Source organism: Oryctolagus cuniculus, chromosome 20 (assembly GCF_964237555.1).
Source record: "Oryctolagus cuniculus chromosome 20, mOryCun1.1, whole genome shotgun sequence".
Taxonomy (NCBI): Eukaryota; Metazoa; Chordata; class Mammalia; order Lagomorpha; family Leporidae; genus Oryctolagus; species Oryctolagus cuniculus.
In genome coordinates, this window is record NC_091451.1 from 13,813,410 (window position 1) to 13,836,475 (window position 23,066).

The window sequence follows — 23,066 nt, forward strand, 5'->3', positions numbered from 1 at the left end:
CCCTGGCCAAGGGTCGTCAGCTGGCACATGTGAAAAGGTGTGGATTTTGTAAAGAAGGCTGGCATGCGCCATGGTGCTTTCTCACTAAAATTTTCTTTTTCTTTTTTTACAACATAAAAACTAATTCCAGACTATTGATAGCACTTGTTTATGTGAACAGTACCCTAAATTTTGTGCCCTAAACTGTAACTATTAAAACATGGTGGGACTCGAAATTCAATAAATCTATAGCAGGCTCTGATTTTTAAGTTGATAATTTTGTATGACCCATGAATGATGCCATAAATATCCAAATGGCCCTTGGCAGAAAAAAGGTTCCCACCCTGCTAGGTTGTTGCCTTGTGATTGCCATAAATGCTTCCAGCACTTTCTCTCCTGACTCTTCTCCACACCTAGAAAGATGTTTTAGATCTTCTTCATATTAATCTTGTGCTTTGAGCAGAATGAAGAGATGAGTCAGAGAAGTTTTCTAACACTAGAACTTCGGGGGAGGTCATACAGCTTGATTTGGAATCTGAAGTGCACTAAATGTCAGTTTTTCTCCTTCAGGCTGATGGACTCGTTTGTAATCACGAGCTTGTTGCATCATTGTGACCTCGCTGAGGGTGTAGGCCTCTCCTGTAGAACACAGTCCCCGAGAGACTTGTATTTGCTATGTAATGTAGACGTATGTTGAGCTGATTGTGAAACTCCTTGCTGTGTGATAGCAGGTTAGCTTGTGTTGAGTTTGCCCTGTAGACAGTGCTGTCCTTGAGTGGAAAATAATTGCTGTCTCAGTGTGAAACTGGCATCTGTAGTTAAGTTTGAGTAGTAGTAATCAAAACTTTCATGTGTGATAAGGTGCCCACGGAGGCTGAGGAGTCAGCTGTGTGATTCTTGAGCAACTCTTGTCATCTGACAACTTCAGTGCCACCTAAGGTTTTCAGCTAGTGTGTGGTGAGGTGATAGAGTGACTGTTATGTTGATTAAAAGTCTTAGGAGATAATTGGTAAACTTGGACTTGGAGTAAGGAACAGGTCTGTTATGAAGAAAAGCAGTGATCAAAAGAGCAATAATTGTTGACTGACTGACTATAAACATTTAAGGCATCTGGACTCTTATTTTGAGAGATTAGTTGGCAAAATATTGATGTGACACTTTGCACTAAGCTGGGTCCTGGGAAATTAGCCCAAGATAATTACTTGTTTTTTTTAAAGTTTTTTAAAAATATAGGTTTTAAGAAGTAGTCTTTAAAAGTTCTTTTTATTTTATGAGAGAGAGAGAGAGAGAGAGAGAGAGAGAGAGAGATTGATTGATTGATCTGCTGGTTCTCTCCCCAAATGGCTGCAAATAGCTGGGGCTGGGCCAGATTGAAGCTAGTAGGCTGAAACTCCTATGGGTTTCCTGTGTGCATTGTAGGGACCCAACAACTTGAGCCATCATCTGCTTCCTCCCAGGTTTAGCAGGAAGCTGGATCAGAGGTAGCCAGGACTCCAACCCGGCATTCCAGTATGGATGTCAGAGTTCCAAATGGCAACTTAACCACTGCTCCAAATGCCTGCCCCCATAATTCCTCATCTAGAGGTACTTAAATTTGAGGGGAGACGATATACTGGCAGACACATTTAGGGAGAGAGCTGGTGGATGGGAGTGCCCTCTCTCTACCTTCCCTGCCTCTCAAATAAATAAGAAAAAGCTCCAATAGCTGTGGTAAAATTATTTTTTGGGAAAAGGCAAGAAGGAAATAAATGCACAGTTCAGAATAGTGATGACTACTGAGAGAGGGGGAAGAGGATGGGGTTACAGAGAGGTCTGTGTATATGTTCATGGGATTGTCTCTTAGTTTGGGCTGCTGTAACAGATTATCATAGAGCGGGTGGCTTACACAAAACAAAGGCTGATGTCTGGAGATCAGGGTGCCAGCGAGGTTGGGTAGTGAGGGCCCTTTTCCTTGTTATGGCCTTGCATGGCTGTTCCTATCACAGAGATTCCTCCACCCTCAAAACCCTAATCTCAAAGTCTCCAAGATAAGATGCCATCACACTAGGGATTAGAGTTTCAACATACGATTTTAAAGGGAGACAAACATTTAGTCCACAGCAGACTGGAAATATTCTACTCTGTAAGCGGGATGGCAGGTTCATAGGTATATATTCTATAATTATGCTTCACAACCTGTATAGTTTTGTGTTTTTCAAATGTTACATAATTTTAAAAAGTCAAGATATTGCCTTAAGGAAACATTTTCCAATCTGAATTGCTTAAACGCTTTTAAGTTAAGTTGTAGGAAAAAAAAAAAACTGAGCTCACCAAGTTAGCTAAGCCATCTCTATGTCTGCTACCTTTGTACTTTATTAACTCATCCATTAATTTTTTCTTTAACTTTTGAAACACAATCAGACAATAATGCAGACGTCTTTTCACGTGGCCTTGACTGTCCTGCTTCTCTGCCTGTTGCAGTTCCAGGTACTCTGTCCAGAGCCCAGCTTGCCGGTCAACAGGATTCTGTCTGGTCTGCCCAGCCAGACAGCTCAGTATTCACTACCTCAGTGTGCGTGTGCGTCTGTGTTTAATGATGTTTGTGCTTGGCTTTGCTGGGGATTTTGAAATCTTTGTAGAGTTTCCCCATTTGCTGGACAGTTTTTAAACCAAGGGTCATCAGCAGAAAAAACCCAAACAAATAGAGAAATACTCTTTCATCTGTGTCCCATGTTATACAGACGCCCACTGAGAAAAGCTCCAGTTTTCTGGGAAAAGTCCTGATGGAGACTTTTCTCACCCTTTACCTTTACTCTCCAATTCATGTTTCTTTCTTACAACATGGTCATGTGCTTGCCCAAAGCCTGGCTTATGAACTGTGTAGAATATTTGTGGGGTTTTGTTGTTTAAGCCCTACAGTGTGCACATGATGCAGTATTTAATTTGGAATGAGCTCTCTGAGTTTAGTCACATGTGCTTTGTGTGGTGTTTATCTTGGAATCTCCAAGTAGAAGGGAAGTATTTTTGCATGTTATACATCTGGACGTTGTGCATGGTCCCTGTGTGAGTTGGGAATTGTGTGTGGGGCAAAATCCAAAAAAACAGTATTAAAAATAAGATGGGAGTTATAACGACATCTGAGTAAAACCCCTCAAGAATAGCCTTTGGATCCCAGCAGAGTCTGATTTGGAGGCGGTGAACTTTTTCAATTGTGTGGTTCACTGCTGGCCTGAGCAGATTGCTGGGATTATAAGGTTACCTGACACCCTCCCATGTAGGCTGTCCGGCTGCCAGACATTCTGAAAGTCTATAGCAGATCTGGTTTTTGAGGGGGAAAGATCTTGCCTTGGTTTTCAATGGGGTAAAATAAGTAAAGTAAATTTTGCTTTGCTGCTGCTATGCCTCTGCCATTCTCTTTTTCCAGAGTATCTTTTTTTTTTTAAGAGATTTATTATTTTATTTACTTATTGACTTGAAAGACAGGGTTACAGGGAGAGAAAGTAGACGAGATAGAGGGAGAGAGCTTCCATCTGCTGGTTACTCTCCAAATGGTCACGAAAGCCAGAGCTGGACCAGACCAAAGCCAGGAGGAAGGCAGGAGCTTCATCTGGGTCTCCTACCTGGCTGCAGGGACCTAAGCCTTGCGCTATCCTCTGTTGCTTTTCCCAGGCCATTAGCAGGTAGCTGCATTGGAAGTGTAGCAGCCAGGATGTGAACCAGCATCCATATGGGATACCAGCTCGACATTAACCTGTTACACCACAATGCTGACCCCTAGAAGCATCTTAAGAGACCTGTGAGAGTCTTTCCACTCACTTGCTTGATCCTGCCTCATTTCATCCAGTTTAGAGCTAAAAGATGACCATGAGAATCCTGCAGGCTATGTGTCAGGACCGGAGTGTGTGCGTGTGTGTCTGTGTGTCTAGTAAACTTAGCCTTCCCTTGGTTTCACATGAGAACTTGCTGTTTTAGACAGGACTGGACATGGTATAGAACTGCACCTCCTCTTCTTGGCGAGGGACTGTGGCAAGAAGGCGCAGAGCCTGGCTGCTCTTAGCGTGAGTTTGCATGTGGACAGTATCGCTTTTTGGCCCCAACCTAGTTTTCTTTTCTTCCTGCATCTCATCTTTTATGCGGCTGGAGAGAGCAGGCTGGGAAAGCAGAATGAAAGCTTCAGAAGGATTTGCACTTGAATAAAAGAGTGATTTCTCTTGTTCAGAGTACAGCCCAATTTGGGTAGAAAGCTGTTTGCTTTTTCACTTTCTGGGTAAGGACTGTTTGCTTTTCTCTCTTTAAATGTAATAAAGACTGGAAAAAGCTAATAAAGTAGTTGGACCTACTGGTTATACTTCATATAGAATTTTCAAGTGTATTTAATAAGCTCTTTCATAAGATTATAACAGAAATAAATAATCGAGGGGAAAGGTTAAAATCCTATCAGGTTTTGAGAATCAGTTGAATATGAGGCAGCATGAGTGCTTAATAGGATATCTCAACTAGAGGGTGGTTCTCATTGCTGATTTTTCTTTTCATTTTTCTTTCTTTATTTGAGAGGCAGAATGATGGAGAGAGGAGTGAGGTGTGTGTGTGTGTGTGTGTGTGTGTGTGTGTGTCAGAGAGAGAGACAGAGACAGAGACAGAGACAGAGAGAAAATCCTGGTTTACTCCCCAAATGGTTGCAATAGTCAGGCCTGGGCCAAACCTAAGCCAGATGCCAGGAGCCAGGAACTGCATTCCACACGGGTGGTAGGTACCCAAGTACTTGGACCATTGTCCTTTTCTTCTGAGGCACATTAGCAGGAAGCGGGGTCAGAAGCAGAACAGTGGGGACTCAGACTGACACTCTGATACGGGATGTCAGACAGCAAGTGGCAGCGTGGCAGCCTAACCACCCTGCACCACAAGGCCTGCGCCCCCTTGTTGCTGATTTCGTTGGCCTTTCCTTTGGGATTTTTTTTCCCCTTGTACTTTCGTAATGCATTTTGCAACTTTCAGTTACAAAAATATCTTTCAAAGTTTAAACTTTTAGCAAATAAACACAACCTAGTCCTATGATGGGAATCACAATGAAGCGGGGAATGGGCTTGGCGCGAGAGAGGTTAAGGGTAGGAGCCCCAAGGGCTGACACCAGCATCGTGCTTGTTTAGTGCTTTAGCTACTGCAGAAGTAAATGGTGAAATCTGATGACACCAAACTGTTTTTGCTGATCCAAACAAGGGTTTCTGGGAAGCCTCTTCAGAGTATTCGGAACAGTAGAAGAATTGGGCAATGTGGTAGCAGTCAGAGCTTGAAGTGAAAATTTATGTGAAGTAGCAGGAGTCACATCAGTGCGTTGACTCACAAAGCCAGCAAGTCTTCCAAGAGGAAGACCCTGGAGTTTCTGTAAAGGATTTGGCTTTTATTCATTTTCATGAAAGGAACACTTAAGACAAAAAATGTTTTGATATATAGAAAATGAGGGGCAAGCCTTACAGCTAAGTCACTGGCTATGATATCGCATCCCAATCTGAGTGTCTGGCTTTGAGTCCTGGCTCTATTCCTGATTCCAGCTTCCCGCTAATGTGTAGCTAGGGAGGCAGCAGGAGGTGAATCAAGTGGTTGAGTCCCTGTCACCCATATGGGAGACCTGGACTGAGTTCCTGGTTCCCAGCTTTGACCTGTCCCAGACCTGGCCATTGTGGACGTTTGGGGAATAAGTCAGTGGATGAAAGATCTCTCTCTCTACTATAAAGTACACTGATTTTAAAATATGGCATTTGAATTTCTTTTTTAATACCAGCGGTAGTGTATCTAAGTAGGCGTTTCCCTCAAAATAGTCTTGGAATATTATACTCATTTTTTTTTAAAGATGTTATTTACTTATTTGAGAGGTAGAGTTAGAGAGAAAGAGAGAGAGAGAGGTCTTCTCTCTGCTGGTTCACTCTCCAACTGGCTACAATGGCCAAAGCTGGACCTATCCAAAGCCAGGAGCCAGGAGCTTCTTCTGGGTCTCCCATGTGGGAGCAGGGGCGCAAGCACTTGGACCACCTTCTGCTTTTCCAGGCCATAAACAGAAAGCTGGATCGGAAGTGGAGCAGCCAGGACTTGAACCAGCACCCATATGGGATGTCGGCACTGCAGGCAGAGTCTTAACCCACTACACCACAGTGCTGGGCCCAATTATACTCATTTTATGTATGCATCTTTTCAGGGGGGACCAGTTCCTATTCTATTTTTTTGACTATTTTCTGTGGTAGCAGATCCTCATTTTGTAGGCTATTTTTGATTTTTGAAAGAGCCAACTGTCATTTCGAGCCAAGTGTGATGAACAAAATGGGTGAGTAAGTGAAATAACAGATTTTAAATATCAATAAAATATAAAGTAATAAAACTAATTTTTCTTTTTTTATTTCAAAGCTGATTCTGAAGAAAATTGCCAATGAGAAAATGTGAAACATATTTGTGTAATAGTAGTGTTAGATTGAGTTCTTGGTTGATATATTTCACAAACATCAGCCATTTAGGTATGTAAATTATAGAGGCTTACTGAAACACCCAATTCATTACATTATAGACATGACATGTTTATAAATGATCCTCTCTTTTTAAATTTCTTTTCACTTTCCCCCAAGTATATTCTTAGGTATGAAGTAATTGGTGATTCCCTTAATATTTTGTGGCTACATTTTATGTGATGAAAAAGGCCCTGTGGGTTAAAAACCAGATAGGCACTGTCACGGGAGGTGTGGACGGTTCTCCATGGCTGGCCATCCAACCATCCATCCATTAATTATTCATCCATGCATTCATTTATTTCAAAATAACAGTGAATTGCAGTCCCTTCCCTGAAGATGGTTGGTTTTATTTGCATGGGGCTGTATCCGTGTGAAACAAATAAACAGCAGTCAGTTGCACCAGTGTGAGTGGAGTAAGTCAATGGTTTTCAATCTCTATGTATGGAACCTTTATTCTGATTAAGAGCAGAAGGATGGGAATGTACTGCTTCCTTGCCTTCTACCCCTATCCTCATGAGAATCCCTGGGGTAAGTTTTGAAAACCAGTAGTACCAAGAATAAGTTGTCTGGTCGGAAAATAGTTTGTATACAAAAGCAAGAAGGGTGACTTAGTTCATTTCTTTCTTGCTCTTCTGAGATTATTAAATGAAAAGTAAAATTTTGCACTTATCAATCCTTTTTTTTTTTTTTTTTTTGACAGGCAGAGTGGACAGTGAGAGAGAGAGACAGAGAGAAAGGTCTTCCTTTGCTGTTGGTTCACCCTCCAATGGCTGCCGTGGCCGGTGTGCTGCGGCCGGTGCACCGCGCTGATCCTATGGCAGGAGCCAGGTACTTCTCCTGGTCTCCCATGGGGTGCAGGGCCCAAGTACTTGGGCCATCCTCCACTGCACTCCCGGGCCACAGCAGAGAGCTGGCCTGGAAGAGGGGCAACCGGGACAGAATCCGGTGCCCCAACTGGGACTAGAACCCGGTGTGCTGGCGCCGCAAGGCGGAGGATTAGCCTAGTGAGCCGCGGCGCCGGCCACCAATCCTTTTTTGAAAGTCATTGTAAAGGTACAAATTCCCGTAGCTTTTAAGTTTATGGCAGACTTCTGACTTCATGGTTTTCTGTGTTTCAACACAAGAAACAACTTCTATCTAAAAGCAGAGAAATTCCTTTTTCTCACAGAGTGGGCACGTGTCAGTCAAATACAGCTCCCTGGTTCTGCGACAAGGCCTTAGGCTGCCTCTGAGTCGTCTGGGCGGCAGGGCAGCACTTGTTTAAAAACAGACTCTGGATTCCAGTTCAGACACAGAGAATCAGAATCTCCAGAAGAGAGCCCAGGTATTTTTTAATAAGTTTTTGTCTGCATAAACCAATACTTTCTGAAAACAGATGCAACAAAAAGCCTAAAAGATAGAATAATGTTAGCATATATTGAAATAAAGTATGCTGTTGGGATTGTCTTATGCAGCTCTGATGGCAGACATGTGATTAATGATTTTGAACCTAATGATAGTAAGGAAGCTTGGTGTCATGGTTAAGAAATGGTTTCTAGAGCCAGAATGTTTGGTTGCTAACTGGCTGTGTTGACCTGCACAAAGAACTTAATAATCCCTCTTATCTGTAAAGTGGAGATGATACCAAAGCACCTTCCTCAGAAGTTTTTGTGAAGATTAAGTGAGACATTGAATGGAAAAGCACTCGACGACATCTTAGTGCTGCAGAAGGTTAAGCTTCTACTTGGGACGCCTGAATCCTGTATCAGAAGGCCAGTTTAAGTCCCAGCTACTGCACTCTGATCCAGCTTTCTGCTAAGGCATCTTGGAAGGGAGCAGATGAGAGCTCAACTGCTTGGGAAGCTGCCACTCACAAAGGAGACCAGAATTGAGTTTTGGCCCCTCCCTGGCTCTGGCCTGGTCCAGCCTTAGCTCTTGCAGGCATTTGGGGAGTGAATCAACAGATGGAAGATCTCTCTGTCTCTGTCTCTTTTCTTTTCAAGTAGATGGAAATAAATAAATAAACATTGAAAAGAGAAAACCACTTGGAACACCATTTGGCAATCAATAAAAGTTTGGTGGCAATCAGTAAAAGGCTCCAATAAAAGTTTACTATTATTATTAATGCCCCTCTAATGATAGAGGTAGACATTTTGTTCCCTATGGTGCTACTTTATGATGAATTCAGGCCTATTTTAGAAGAAAGGGAGAAGAAAACAGGCAAATGGCTGCTTAGATACACATGGAGTGAATATATATAATTTGTTTGTGTGAGTATGTGTGTGTATAGGTATTTACAACCAACTATATTGTGTAAAAACATATAATGATGAATGGGCATTTGGCCTAGCGGGTAAGACGTCTGCATCTCATATCAGAGTGCCTGGGTTCAGGGTCCATCTCCAGCTCCCAATTCCAGCTTCCAGGTAATGAGGACTCTAGGAAGCAACAGGTAATGACATACGTAGTTGGGTTATTGCTGGTCATGTTGGCAATCTGGGTTGAGTTCTCAGCTCCCAACTTCTAACAAACCTGGCCCCAGCCATTGTGGGCATTGAGGGGAGTGAACTAGTGGAATGGAAACTCTGCCTCTTAAAAAATAAATAAATAAAAATTTAAACATGTCTAATGGGAAAAAATGAACACTTTCTTCATTTTGTTGAAATAGGACTTTAAAGTGAGAGATTTAAAATTTGCTACATTTCTTATTTCTGCCGCACTCCGGGTTAAAACCAACAAGCGATAGGAACAACAGACACACTAGATGGCGCCTTAGACTTAGTTTTTATAGAAACCAGTACTAACTGGAAAAAGACAACTAAAGCACATTTTAATGAGTCTTTTTTTCTCACCATTAAAACAGTTTCATCTTAGAGTGTGTGCCTCTAAGAAATAAGAACTTTTTTGACAGAACTGGAGGAAAATTTCAGCAAAAATAAATATCCTACTTGCTAGGTTTGTGCTTGGAAAGTATTAGATGTGTTTTAAGCCACAAATGTATAAGGAAGTTATTTTCTTTGAAAACATTGCCTTATTTCTGAGTGTTTTTTCCCCTCTTTGTGTTTGTAATTTTAATATTTCTACTCTTTCAATCTTTTGTTGTTAGTTTCTAAAAATGTGGTTGTAAAGTTAATTTGAATCACATCAATTCCTATTGTCGTATTTTAAAACTTATCTGTTTGTATTAAAATATTAATTTAACAAGCCAATATTAAAGGATATCATGTGGATATTTCAAAAAGTTCATGGAAAATGGAATTAAAAATGAAGTTTTAGTATAAAAATTTTGAAATCCATGCATAATTTTTTTTAAAGTTTTTTTATTTATCTGAAAGAGTTACACAGAAAGAGAAGGAGAGGCAGAGAGAGAGAAAGGTCTTCCATCCACTGGCTCACTCCCAAACTGCTCAAAATGGCCAGAGCTACGCTGATCCAAAGCCAGGAGCCAGGAGTTTCTTCTGGGTCTCCCTTGCAGGTGCAGGGGCCCAAGGACTTGGGCCATCTTCCACTGCTTTCCCAGGCCATAGCAGAGAGCTGGATTGAAAGTGGAGCAGCTGGGACTCGAACTGTTGCCCATATTGGATGCCAGTACTGCAGGCGGTGACCCCACCCGCTACGTCACAGCACTGGCCCCTAATTTTTTCAAAATATCCAATTTCATAAACTTTTTGAAGTCTTCTTTAATAGTATTTTCTTTTTTTATAAAGTTTGTTTTTATTTATTTGAAAGGTAGAGTGACAGAGAGAGAGAGAGAGAGAGAGAGATCTTCCATCTGCTGGTTCATTCCTCAAGTGACTGAAAGTAGCCACGGTGGGGCCAGACTGGAAACCAGGAGCCAGGAACTCCATCTGAGTTTCCCTTGTGAGTAGCAGAAACTCATATACTTGAGCCATCATCTGCTGCCTTCCAGGGTGCACATTAGCGGGAAGCTGCATTGGAAGTGTAGTTGGAACTCAAACCCATACTCCAATATGGGATGTGGATATCCCAAGAGCAGATTAATTTGCTGTTCCACAGGGTCTGTCTTCTTGGAGTATTTCTGATACTACTGTACCTTGCTTCATGCACTTGGTCTTGTTTACTCTTGCTAAGAACTCTACAAAAATTGCATTCATTTTATCAGTAAATAAGCTATCGGATATTTAGTAACTTTCCAGCCTTATGTACTTAGTAGTATTTATGTACTTGACTGGTAGTTGCTGCAAGAGTTTCATCAATGTATTAAAATTATATTTTTTTGAGCACCTACCATGTTCCAGGCTTGCCAAGCACCAGGCAAACTATAGTGACTTAAAGTTGCCTGGGCCCCGCCTACATGGACTTTTTTTTTTTTTTTTTTTGACAGGCAGAGTGGACAGTGAGAGACAGAGAGAAAGGTCTTCCTTTTCCGTTGGGTCACCCTCCAGTGGCCGGCGCACCGTGCTGATCTGAAGCCAGGAGCCAAGTGCTTCTCTTGGTCTCCCATGGGGTACAGGGCCCAAGGACTTGGGCCATCCTCCACTGCACTCCCTGGCCACAGCAGAGAGCTGGCCTGAAAGAGGGGCAACTGGGACAGAATCCGGTGCCCCGACCGGGACTAGAACCCGGTGTGCCGGCGCTGCAAGGCGGAGGATTAGCCTATTGAGCCACGGTGCCGGCCGCCTACATGGACTTTTATAATTGAGAGATAAATTGACAGAGTTTTTTTTTGCAATCTACCGGTTTGGGAGTGGGACAAAAAAGATACACAGATGATTTTCATTGTTGGATAGACCAGGGAGACTTTTCACTACAGAAAGAATGATACCTAGCTATATTCCTGCATTAAAACATTTAATCAGATGTACTCATTGTAGCCAAAGGAGAGGCAGTCCTCCCTTCTCCCTGCAACACTGACAGTTAAATCATAAATCAACATTTAAAAACAATGTAAACTAAACTGTCTTCTAGATAAGAATCAGATAGAGTAAGGAAAATCTGGCTATGCTAGAATGTCAAAATTTTCCACTGATGAAGAGGTATTAAAATATCTAAAGCAAAGTGTTCATAGTGGGAGTCTAAGAAGTTAATATAATTTTTGCACAGTCTAAGACTTGGTGATTTCTAGATGGCTTCCCTAGTGCCATTTGTTGATACCCCTAATTGCCATGTGCCCTTTTTAACTTGGGACATTTAACATTTTTTCTTCAGTTGATTTTTCTTTAAAAGCTTAGATTTTCTTATCAAGTTGTATGCTATTGAAGGGTATGTGATGAGGAAACACAGAGCAGAGTTTGAAATTGAAGTCCTTGACTGGGCTACAGTAAGTCCATGGAGCTCCTAACATTTTGTGAAATTCATGTATGTATATGCTGTATTAATCCATCTTCAGTCAGCATAACAAAATACCTGACGCTGAGTAGTTTGTAAAGGAGTTTATTTAACTCAGGGATTTGGAAGTTGAAATTCTAAGATTGGGGGGCCCCATTACCCTCCCCCACTGGCGTGAATGTCTGTGGAAAAGGTCCCATGGCAATACAGGAAGCCAGGGAAAATCAGGGGCCAAGCTCACTCTTTGTAACAACCCACTCTTGTGGGAATTAACTGGGGTTCTGTAAGCCTCACTTGAACATCTTCCAAGGGTGATGCCTTCAGTGACCTAATTACCTACCAGTAGGCCCCACCTCGAAAGGTTCCAGCTTCTCCCAGCTCTACTACAGGGAGACCAAGCTTTCAGCACAGGTACCTCTAGAGGATTTGCAAAAACCATAGCATATGCTTAGTAGTATTTTTTTGGGAAGGAAGTCCATAACTTTTATAAGGTTCTTGATGCGTGTCATGACCCTTAAGATGTTAAGAATTGTTGTAATTAGGATTTTATCCAAAGAGATCTTCAAGATTTTGTATAGTTCAAGACCATGGTTAGAGAATTCTGTTCCCTAACAGGCATCTTGGAGAAGGAGGAATTGTTTTGGCTCCTTTCAAGAACTATAGTATTGGAATTCTGAGTGAATTTGGGATTTGAAAGTCTATGTTTAACAATAGAGCTTTGGAACTCTCAACTCTGAGTAGTATATAGTTTTGAGTTTAAGGATACCCTTTGGGAAATTTGAAAATGCTTCTTTCTAATTCAACCTTTTAGTTATAGGAATTATTATTTTTAGAAAATAAAATAGAAAGGAGTAGGAAAAGAGAAAAGTTATTATATTTTCTCAATGAAATAAACATAAAATAAACATAAAATAAAAATCAATTTATAAATCTTAAATCTAATAATTTTAAAAAGATTACAAAGAAGTCTTTGGTATGAGTATTTTGTATTAATAATACAAATTGATATGGTGCCTTTTCCCACCTGGACGTAGGTTGGCAGCTTGGGGAGTAGACATCCTCTGTCGTCCCTTGTCACCTGCCATATCTCAGTTTTGCATATTCTTTGCTGAAGAGTAGGATGGTTATAACTTAAGCTTGCAGCTATATAGTTCTGATTAAGCTATTAAAAATGGTTCCAGATAGAAGAAGGAAGAAGTAAAATTTGATATCTCAATTTGTTGTATTTAAGTCCCTTATTTTGACCTAGGTTGTGGTTTTTTGTTGTTGTTGTTGTTATGAAACAGTAGATCTTTTAATACTAGCCCTGTCACACATAGTATTAATACTTGCCAAATAGGATTATGGTGAGGACTACAAAAAATAGCAAACTGTTTCTTGCATGTCGAGAACGTCACAAGTACTTAATGATATTAACTTATCATCATTCACAACATCCATGTTATCTGGCCTCATGACTGAATGTACAGTGTTATTTATTTATTTATTTTTTGACAGGCAGAGTGGATAGTGAGAGAGAGAGAGAGACAAGAGAAAGGTCTTCCTTTTGCTGTTGGTTCACCCTCCAATGGCCACCATTGCTGGCATGCTGCGGCCGGCGCACGGCACTGATCCGATCTGAAGGCAGGAGCCAGGTGCTTCTCCTGGTCTCCCATGCGGGTGCAGGGCCCAAACACTTGGGCCATCCTCCACTGCACTCCCTGGCCACAGCAGAGAGCTGGCCTGGAAGAGGGGCAACTGGGACAGAATCCGGTGCCCCGACCAGGACTAGAACCCGGTGTGCCAGCGCTGCTAGGTGGAGGATTAGCCTATTGAGCCGCGGTGCCGGCAAGTGTTATGTATCAGTAATAAATGACCTAAAGACACAGACAAAAGGGAAGATCAAGTTGATTAGACCCTTGCTTAGCGGAGCAGATTATTTCAGAGGTTGGGAGATAGGTTTATGCAAGCATGTTCAGCTTTCATTCATGAATTGATTACAATATAAATAACTCTTCTGGGAGAAAAATACAGTAATGACATAGAATCAGTTGTAAGCCTCATGAGCACAGGGACTGTTTCTGTTTTGTGTACCTTGTATCGTTAGCTCCATTTAGTGTCTGGCCCATGGAAGATGTTCCATTAAATATTTGCCTTCATCCGTCCATGTTTTCTTCTCTATCTTCAGTGTAATTTGCTATGTTCTGCAGAAATATGTGTGTGTATATCCCTGTTTCAAAAGGGGGCTCTTATGAGGCCATCTGAGATTCAGTTCAGATTAGGGGACATTTTGACTTCTCTGGTCATAGAAACACCATCTTCCTATATTCTAGAATATACAATGCACTTTAAACATCTTTGGAATATAGTAAAAACTAATGATGGCCAGCACCGCAGCTCAATAGGCTAATCCTCTGCCTGCGGCGCCGGCACACCGGGTTCTAGTCCCGGTCGGGGCGCCAGATTCTGTCCCGATTGCCCCTCTTCCAGGCCAGCTCTCTGCTGTGGCCCGGGAGTGCAGTGGAGGATGGTCCAAGTGCTTGGGCCCTGCACCCCATGGGAGACCGGGAGAAGCACCTGGCTCCTGGCTTCAGATCAGTGCAGTGTGCCGCCACAGTGGCCATTGGGGGGTGAACCAACGGAAAAGGAAGACCTTTCTCTCTGTCTCTCTCTCACTGTCCACTCTGCCTGTCAAAAAAAAAAAAAAAAAAAAGTGATTTCTTGCAGTAGGAAGTGTAGTCTGTTCATAAATATGAGGAGTCTTCAAAAAGTTCATGAAAAATGCATATGAAAAACTGTGAATTTCAAAATATTTTGCACTGAAACATACTTATCTTGCAATTCCATTTTTCCATGAACTTTTTGAAGTACCTTGTATATGCTACTCAGCAGTACTATCACAGTATATTTGTTTTGGTAGCAAATTTACTTAGAGTACATGCAATTGGTAGTCTCCGGTTTAGTATCTAATGAAATATATTGTCACCCATTTGATCTGAATTTGGGTGAGTGTCGTGATAACCATATTGTCTGGTAGTCAAAGGGCTTTTAGCATTTTTCTTTTTCTCTGCAGTACTTTGTTATGTCAAGTGAAATTATTATGATTTTTTTTCAGGACAGAAGTTGAAACATTAAATGGTTTATCAACCAAAATAAGGCAACTACATTTCTTAGCCTTTAATGTAGTATCCAGTTTTCCTAAAGTTTATTGTCCTCCTGGTCTAAAAGGCTTAGACTGAGAGGAGTAACAACATGGTTAAAAGTTCTGAAATTGGAGACTTGGAACCTGTCTACTCTCAATCATTTGATCCTGAGTCATGGAAGAATAGGCAAAAAATTTACTATTTTACCAGGAGAAAGCTTAAGTGTACTGAGTTTAGAATATTAAATATTTTAACCAGTCTAGCATGTTTTTTATAATTCATATAAGTCAAAATTAACGTTATATGATTCTGTTGTTTTGTGATGTGTTCTCATGCATGTGCAAAGTAGTTTATAGTTAGTCCTGAAGGAGCTTCATTGTTATAAGGGCACCCTCTATAGCTTGGTGTTTATTTGCAAAATCAAGCATTTTTTGTCTTATTAAACTAGTGGAATCTTTTCTAGCATATGGAAACATTTCTGTACCTCATATTCTTTTGAGCAAATAACCCCAAGTGACTTAGAAATGTTGAAAAAGTAATAGATATTTCCAAATGCTATTAGAATAGTTAAATTAATATATCCCACAGTATTGAAAAAAGTTATTCACTAGGACAAAAGAAGACTAGAATGAAGTCTAATCACTGTTTTCACTCCAATTCCAGATTCTTTTAATTTTTGTTGCTTATGCAGCACTAATATTACCATAAAAGATTCAGGAGTCATGCTAGGTAGCCAAATGTTGCTCAAACCATATGTAGAACATCCTTTCTGGCTTCTTTATCGAGAAAATGATAACTGAAAGTTAAAGACAGTTGTCCAAACTTTTGAAATGTAGTAATCTATTTTAGAGTATCATTGTCCTTAGCAAAATATGTAGCAATGTGAGATATCAAGCAGTAATAAAATCTGTGCACAGACAAGTCAGTGACATGTTCCTGCAGTATCAACAAATGGACAGATAGATGCAGAGAAGTGATGCTAAACTTCTCATACATTCTGACAATGTATTTAAGCAGAGCTAGGTGCTTCTAAAGAGGAGTAACACATCCCTTCAATAAGATGTGCAATCTGTGGACAGATTTGTTCCTAAATGACATCTTGAAGTTTGGCCTTTTGCAAAAAACATCTTTTGAGGAAGAGCAGATTATAGCTCCTGTTTTCAAGGGTGGTGGCGGGGGAACAACATTACAACCTTATATTAAACTTAGCAAGGTAAAATAAGGATGTCCTTCGAAAACTGACTGGAAGGAGAAGAAAGAGTGGGAGGTGGAGAAAGAGCAAGGGGAAAAGCTCTTTAAGAAGTGGAAATAGTTGGAACTCTGAGGATATCTGATATTGCCAGAAGTACTGCATGTAAGAGAATGTTGGCATAGTGCAATTTTAGAGCTCCCTGAGGATTCTAAAAGCAAAAGAAAAACGTTTCAACACTTACTCTTTCTGAATCATATGTTCTTTGCCATCTTTATCTGAATGCCTGGATTCCCACCAGCTGTTTTGTGAAACTATTAATCCAGTCCTGTGTAGTGCTGAACACTGTGCTAAGCATAGCAGAAAGAGCAAGATGAGGAGGACACTGCTTCTGTCTTCAGAGAACTTACTATCTAGTAGAGAAGAGAACAGACATATTCACATCTCTGTAGAACAAAGCTGAATGAGTCACCTGAGAAGATGGTATGGACAAGGCAGGACCCAATCTTTGTTTCATAAACATGAATGTTTCATGAAGGAGAAGCATGTGAACTGGTTATGGCTATATATATAGTGTGGAGAGATGAATGGGATTGGAGTAAGAGTTTCATTTTTGGCCAAGAAATAGCATGAACAAAGATGGAGTAGAGGTGGAGATGTGGGATTTATTTGAGAAAAGGGGATAGCTGAGTCAGAGAGAATTCTAGATTGTTTTTTAAGTTTATGGTACCATGAAAAATTATTAAAATTTACGTATTTTTACTTTATTTCAAAAGGAGAGGGAGAGAGGATGAAAGAGAAAGAGAGGGAGAGATAGAAAGAAAATAAGTCTTCCGTCTACTGGTTTACCTCTGAAATACCAGCAACAACTAGGACTGGGTCAAGCTGGAGCCAGGAGCCCAGAACTCTGTCCAGGTCCCCCAAGTACTTGAGCCATCACTTTCTGCTTCCCAGGGTGCGCACGAGCAAGAAGCTGGTATTGGCGGTGGAACTTGGACTCAAACCAGGCACTGTGGTATGGGATTCACCATCCCAAGTGATGTCTCTACTGCTGTGCCAAATGCCTGCCCAGAAAGATAGACTTTATGGAAGAGTGGTGGGAGATAAAATGGCAGGTGAAGCTTGGAGCCAGGTCATGGAGGGTCTAAAAGTGAGTGAAGATTTTAAACTTTCCCCTCTGGGCAGTAGTAGGGAATTCGTGGAGCTGTGCTTGAGGATGATTAATGGGAAGGATGCAATGCAGAGGGGAACAGAACAGACCCAAGATTGAAATTAAAGGGCTATTGCCTGCGCCCTCCCACGCAGAGCCCAAATGAGACATGACATAAGAAATGGAGAAGAAGGGAGAAGAATTTGGTAGACAGGGTCAGCACAAGAGAGCATTGGCTATGTGGGGAAAGTGAGGGAAAGGAAAGAGTCGGAGCAAGATTTGCATCTGGATAACTAGGGCAGTGGTGGTGCCCTCAACAGAAGGAAGAAAATTCGGAGGAGCTGATCTGGGGCATTAAGAAGCACTAAGTGCTTGAGAGGAATGTGTAGGGGCACCTAAGGACCACAAGGAGGGAGAGAATCAGCAAGAGCAGATTGAAGGTAAGGGCTTCAGAAATACATGGATTTGGGAGTCTGACTAGAAGAAAAGATTCAAAGAGGGAGGAGGCAGCCAGCTCAGCATACCGTTACAAAGCTGCCCTTGGGGTCACGGCCATGAGTGTTCAGCTGCCCCTTGTGGTGGCAGCCCTTATCCGAGTGCCAGTTTGAATATTGGCTGCTCTGCTTCTGATCCAGCTCCTTGCTATTGTGCCTGGGAAGGCAATGGAAAATGACGCAGGTGCTTGGATTCCTGCCACCCAAATGCGAGTCCCAGATGGAGTTCCTGGCTTCTGACTTTGGCCCGGCCCAGCCCTGGTTACAGTCTTAGTTGCAGCTACTTGGAGAGTGAACCAGCAGGTGAAATATTTTCCCCTCTCTCCCTCTGTCTCTCTCTCCATCACTCTGATTTTTAAATAAATGAATAAATAAACAACAAATAAATAAGTAAATCTTAAAGAAACAACTCACACAGACGACAACTTAGAAAAGTGTTGTGAAAGGCTAGACTTTATAGTATGATTAAAAATACTGGGACAGTTCTGTGGCATAGCAGGTAATCCCATAAGGGTGCCAGTTCGAGTCCCACCTGCGCCATTTCCAATCCAGCTCTCTGCTGTGGCCTGGGAAAGCAGTAGAAGATGGCCCAAGTCCTTGGGTCCCTGCACCCACACGGGAGACCTGGAAGAAGCACAGCTCCAGCCATTGTGGTATCTGGGGAGTGAACCAGCAGATGGAAGACCTCTCTCTCTCACTCTGCCTCTGCCTCTCTGTAACTCTGCCTTTCAAATAAATTAATTAATCTTTTAAAAAAATACAAATACTATTTAGATACCATTGATAAGAAATGTACTTATTTTTTAAAAATTCAAATGCTGGCATTGTCTAGAAAAATGTAACAGGTTTATTTATGACTGTTATAAAGTTGACTGTGAAACTTGTTAACTGAAACATTTTGACTTGCCATGATGTTTTACATCTCTGTATTTCTATTAAAATCTACAAATAAATGAAAATGTAGAAACTGCCAATATCTGATTTGTGTCTCCTATTTTCCACCCACAATCATATACTTAGGTACATTTTGATCCCAGGGTGGGAGGAAATCTAATATTCAGAACTCCTATTAAGAAGATGAAATTTTTTATTTTTTTGAGAATGAAATTCTTCCCTACTGGATTCTTATTTACATTCCCTGTGTATGCAGCATCCTAGCCGATGTCTTTTGGCATACTTGTTGCATGTTTGGCATGGATAACACATAAGCTGGTGTCTTCATAAAGACCAACCAGATAGGCCTCACTTGTTTTGGACGGAGCACCAATAGCTGTGCTCTGGAAGCACAGATCTGTTTTGAATATCAGTTTTGGATCCAGAAATGTAAGTGATGATAGTACTGTTAGTACTTATGGTCTCTCTCTGTCTCACACACACACTCACACTCACACACACACACACTCACACACACGCACACTCATACACACACACACACACTAAATACTTAGGACTTGAAGATACTTTCAAAGGTTATATAGGGGAGTTGTTCCAGGGTTGTAGCTTGAGGTTTCACCAAGTGTATCTTTTCTGTCACTCAGTAGCATGACAGCATCTGACTCTTCTTGTCTCTGATTTCTTCTGTTTCCTACGAAAGATATCTCTCAAGGTTTAGATAAATCAAGAAAGAGCCTTTTATGTAAAAGATGTTTGAAGACTTCTAATTTTCAAAATTTTGTGTTGACAAAAATGAAGCACATAGAAATTGCTGGTAGTTCAGAAAACTGAGACACATTAACTTCCATGTAGCTAAGAATGATTTTATTTAATAGACTTGGTAAACCTCTAGAGAACCAAGCGATGTTAACCATCAGAGCAGACTGTTGACAAGACAGGTCCTCGTTTTTCTGTTTTGTTAGCATGAATGCTGCATGAGGGAGGGCTGTGAACTGGACAATGTGTAGAATTTGCAGATTAAGTTGGATTAGGATGAGGTTAGGGTTTTGAGCAGAGATGGAGCAGAGGTAGAGATGTGGGACATATGTAAGAGCCTTCTTTCTCCGGTCCTTTTCTAGAAGAAAGACTTTTCACAGCTACTTGAGAGGACAGAGAATATTGCGTCTAGAAAACATAACATATTTTTGTCTTGCTTTGCTTTGATGTTAGGTGCCTGTTTTTTGGTTTCTGCCTGTTGCTTTTAAACCAGGAAGAAATGAAAAACAGACTCCAGAGTCTTTACATTTGAATGGCAGTGTCTCCCTTCAGTGTAACTGGATGTCAAATGTTTTAAAAATGTTTTTAAATACCTGCTATATGTACGATGATGACGAACAAGATAAAATTCCTGCCTTCAAGAAGTATGTAATCTGTTCAGAGAAACTTCACTTAGGAAATTTGGGTTATTTCCTTAAACTGTGCTTTCACTATGTATGGGATAATATAAGTAAACCAAATCATGATTAATATTTTATATTCTCAGTGGGATTTTAGAGCTATACTGTCCAATAGATTAGTCGCTAGCCACATGTGGCTATTTAAATAAGTGAAAATTAAATAAAATAAAAAATTCAGTTGCACTGATTACATTTCAGGTGCCCAGTGGCCATACATGACTAATGGCTCGTATCAACCTGCGTGGATATGAGCATTTCCATTATTGCAGAAGTCGTTGCTGGGAAATGCTTCCCTAGAGGTTTAGAACATATTTTATGTGTTTTGTTCAGGTGATGCCTGCCATGTGCCAGGTGTTGTGCTGGAGCCAGGTGATAAAGTCCTAGTTCCTGCCCACATGATCCTTTCAGTCTTGGTGGGTGGATCAGGATAAGTAGATGGGTGAATAACATAGGGTGTGATAGTTGCCACTGTAGGAGGAAAAGTACAGGAGGCTATGAAAGAACCTAAGGAGAAGTACAGAAGCAAAATTCAGAGTTTGGGGAGAGATGTGTAGTTGCTTGCTTGTTTAAGTTAGGGAGATGAGTGAGAGAAAGCATGATCCAAGCAGTGTAAAACCCTGGGATGTGAAAGAATACAGCACGTGTGAGGCCTGAAAGATGTTTAGTGTGACTGGAGCCCAGGTACTCTAGATCTCTTAGTTCAGAATCTTTCTGTATTATGATATGTTTAATCTCCTGAAAAAAAAAAAAAAAACCAGAGAGGAAACTGTCCCTGCTCCTTTCCACTATTTGGGGATCTCCTTCTACAAGGGCATTTCAGAAAGTTCATAGACATGCATATTATGAGAGAAGCGTGCGTGGATTTCACTTTTTTGCACCAAAATAAACCCATGTTTTCATCCATTTTTCCACAAACTTCTTGAAGCACTGTCATAATTCTCTTATATCTGTGGATTCAATAGTAAGAGAAGGACACGAAAAAGATGAAAAGGAAATTGAGGCTGGCACCGTGGCTCACTAGGCTAATCCTCCGCCTAGTGGCGCCAGCACACCGGGTTCTAGTCCAGGTCGGGGCGCTGGATTCTGTCCCGGTTGCCCCTCTTCTAGGCCAGCTCTCTGCTGTGGCCAGGGAGTGCAGTGGAGGATGGCCCAAGTACTTGGGCCCTGCACCCCATGGAGACCAGGATAAGTACCTGGCTCCTGCCATCGGATCAGCGCGGTGCGCTGGCCGTGGCGGCCATTGGAGGGTGAACCAACAGCAAAAGGAAGACCTTTCTCTCTGTCTCTCTTCTCTCACTATCCACTCTGCCTGTCAAAAAATAAAAAAAAAATAAAAAAAGAAAAGAGAAAAGGAAATTGAGAGAAGGAATATCAAAGAAATAAAGATGGCAGGAGGAAATTTGACAGAAATGAAGCAGGGACATTTGGTAGGGAATGACAGTATCACTTATGATTCTCTGTCTCTAATCAGAAGTTCATATCAACCATTTCAAAAGTTAATGCCCTCAAATGATTGACTTGGTATTATAGAGTATGTTATGTGAGACTATTTTTTTCCTGAGGGATTTAAAAATTGAATTTCTTCTTGACCCAATCAAAAATCATAATAAAATTTACTGTATTGTGTTCTCATGATTCTATACTCCTCTTCTTAAAAGGATAAACTGTTCATTTATTTGAAAGACGGACAGGCAGAGACAGACAGACAGTGGTTCATTCCCCAAAAGCCCACAACAACCAGGGTGAATCCAGGAACCCAGAACTTAATCTGGGTCTTTTCCGTGGGCAGCAGGTACCCAAATTCTTGAGGCATCACCTGTTGCCTCCCGGAGTCTGCATTACCAAGAAGCTAGAATTGGGAGTAGAGCCAGCATTTGAATCAGGCACTACAATGTGGGATGTGTGGGGTGTGAGAGTCCCAATCAGCATCTTATCGTTCTGCTAAGTGCTTGCCCTACACCCTTATAATGTAAACACCTGGGAAGCTATTTAAGTTGCTTTTGTTCCATTTTTATAGGACAAAAATAGTTACTGTAAGATTAAGACCTGTAGTTATATAAGAAGTCAGAGACAGAGTAGGATCAAGAAACAAAAGAATTATATCTTCCTTCAACCCCCACCAATTTTAGAGACTGTTATGTGCATTATACAAAATACATTGCACACAATAAATCTCTCACGTTTTGTAAATATTTAGCTACAGTTGATTGATTTCTGCTCCGCTGGCAGCCATCACGTCTCTGTTCTGCATCGTGAATGTCTGTTTACGTGTCTGTGCCGCCATCATCTGCTCCAGCGTGGAGGCTTCTGCAAGGCAGGGATCCTGTCTGTTTATTTTGCATGATGGTAGGCACAGAGCTCTGTACATGGAGCTTTATTTTTACTTGAAGCTGCTGCTGCTGATTTTCTTTATGAATTTCTTTTCTTTCCTGTCTTCAGATTGACTGAATCTTCTGATCACTCTTAAGTCTATGAAACACAGAAGTGGAATTAAATGTTGAAAGCCTCGCCGGGCCAGGCAGCAATCTTTCTCCCATAGCTCTATGAGGTCTTATGCCACCATAAAGAGCTACTTTCTTATAAAAAGATGAAAAATGTAGAGCAGCCACCCACATTGGTTTTCACGAAGAAGTTTGGTATCTAGTCTTACCACCAAGTGCTTGTCAAATAAACCTGGTATGAGGTCAGGGCTGAATACAGTAAACAGAAGACTCACATAAAAGCTACAGTGAAAATTTATTCCTCTTAATTTGCATCTCTATTCTTATTTGGGACAGGCTTTAAGTTAAAAAAAATTATTGGTTTATTTAGGTATTTTATTTGAAAGGCAAAGAGACAAAGTCGAAGACAGAAACAGAAAGATCTTCCCAGTGCTGACCTACTCCTCAAATGTCTGCAACAGCTGGAGCTGGGCCAGGCAAAACCAGGAGCTTGGAATTCAGTCAGGTCTCCAAAGTGGGTGTTAGGGACTGAACCACTTGAGCTATCACCTCTTGCTTCCCAGGGTGCCCATCAGCAGACAGGTGGAATTGGGAGCTGAGCTGGGACCTGAACCTAGGCA

General features: G+C 41.3%; 1 protein-coding gene across 16 annotated transcripts in view; it reads left to right on the top strand.

Moving 5' to 3' along the window:
• The window catches only part of RAD51B (RAD51 paralog B), a 682,004-nt gene that overhangs the window by 101,643 nt on the left and 557,295 nt on the right, over window positions 1-23,066 (top strand). The gene's annotated exons all lie outside the window — the stretch shown is intronic.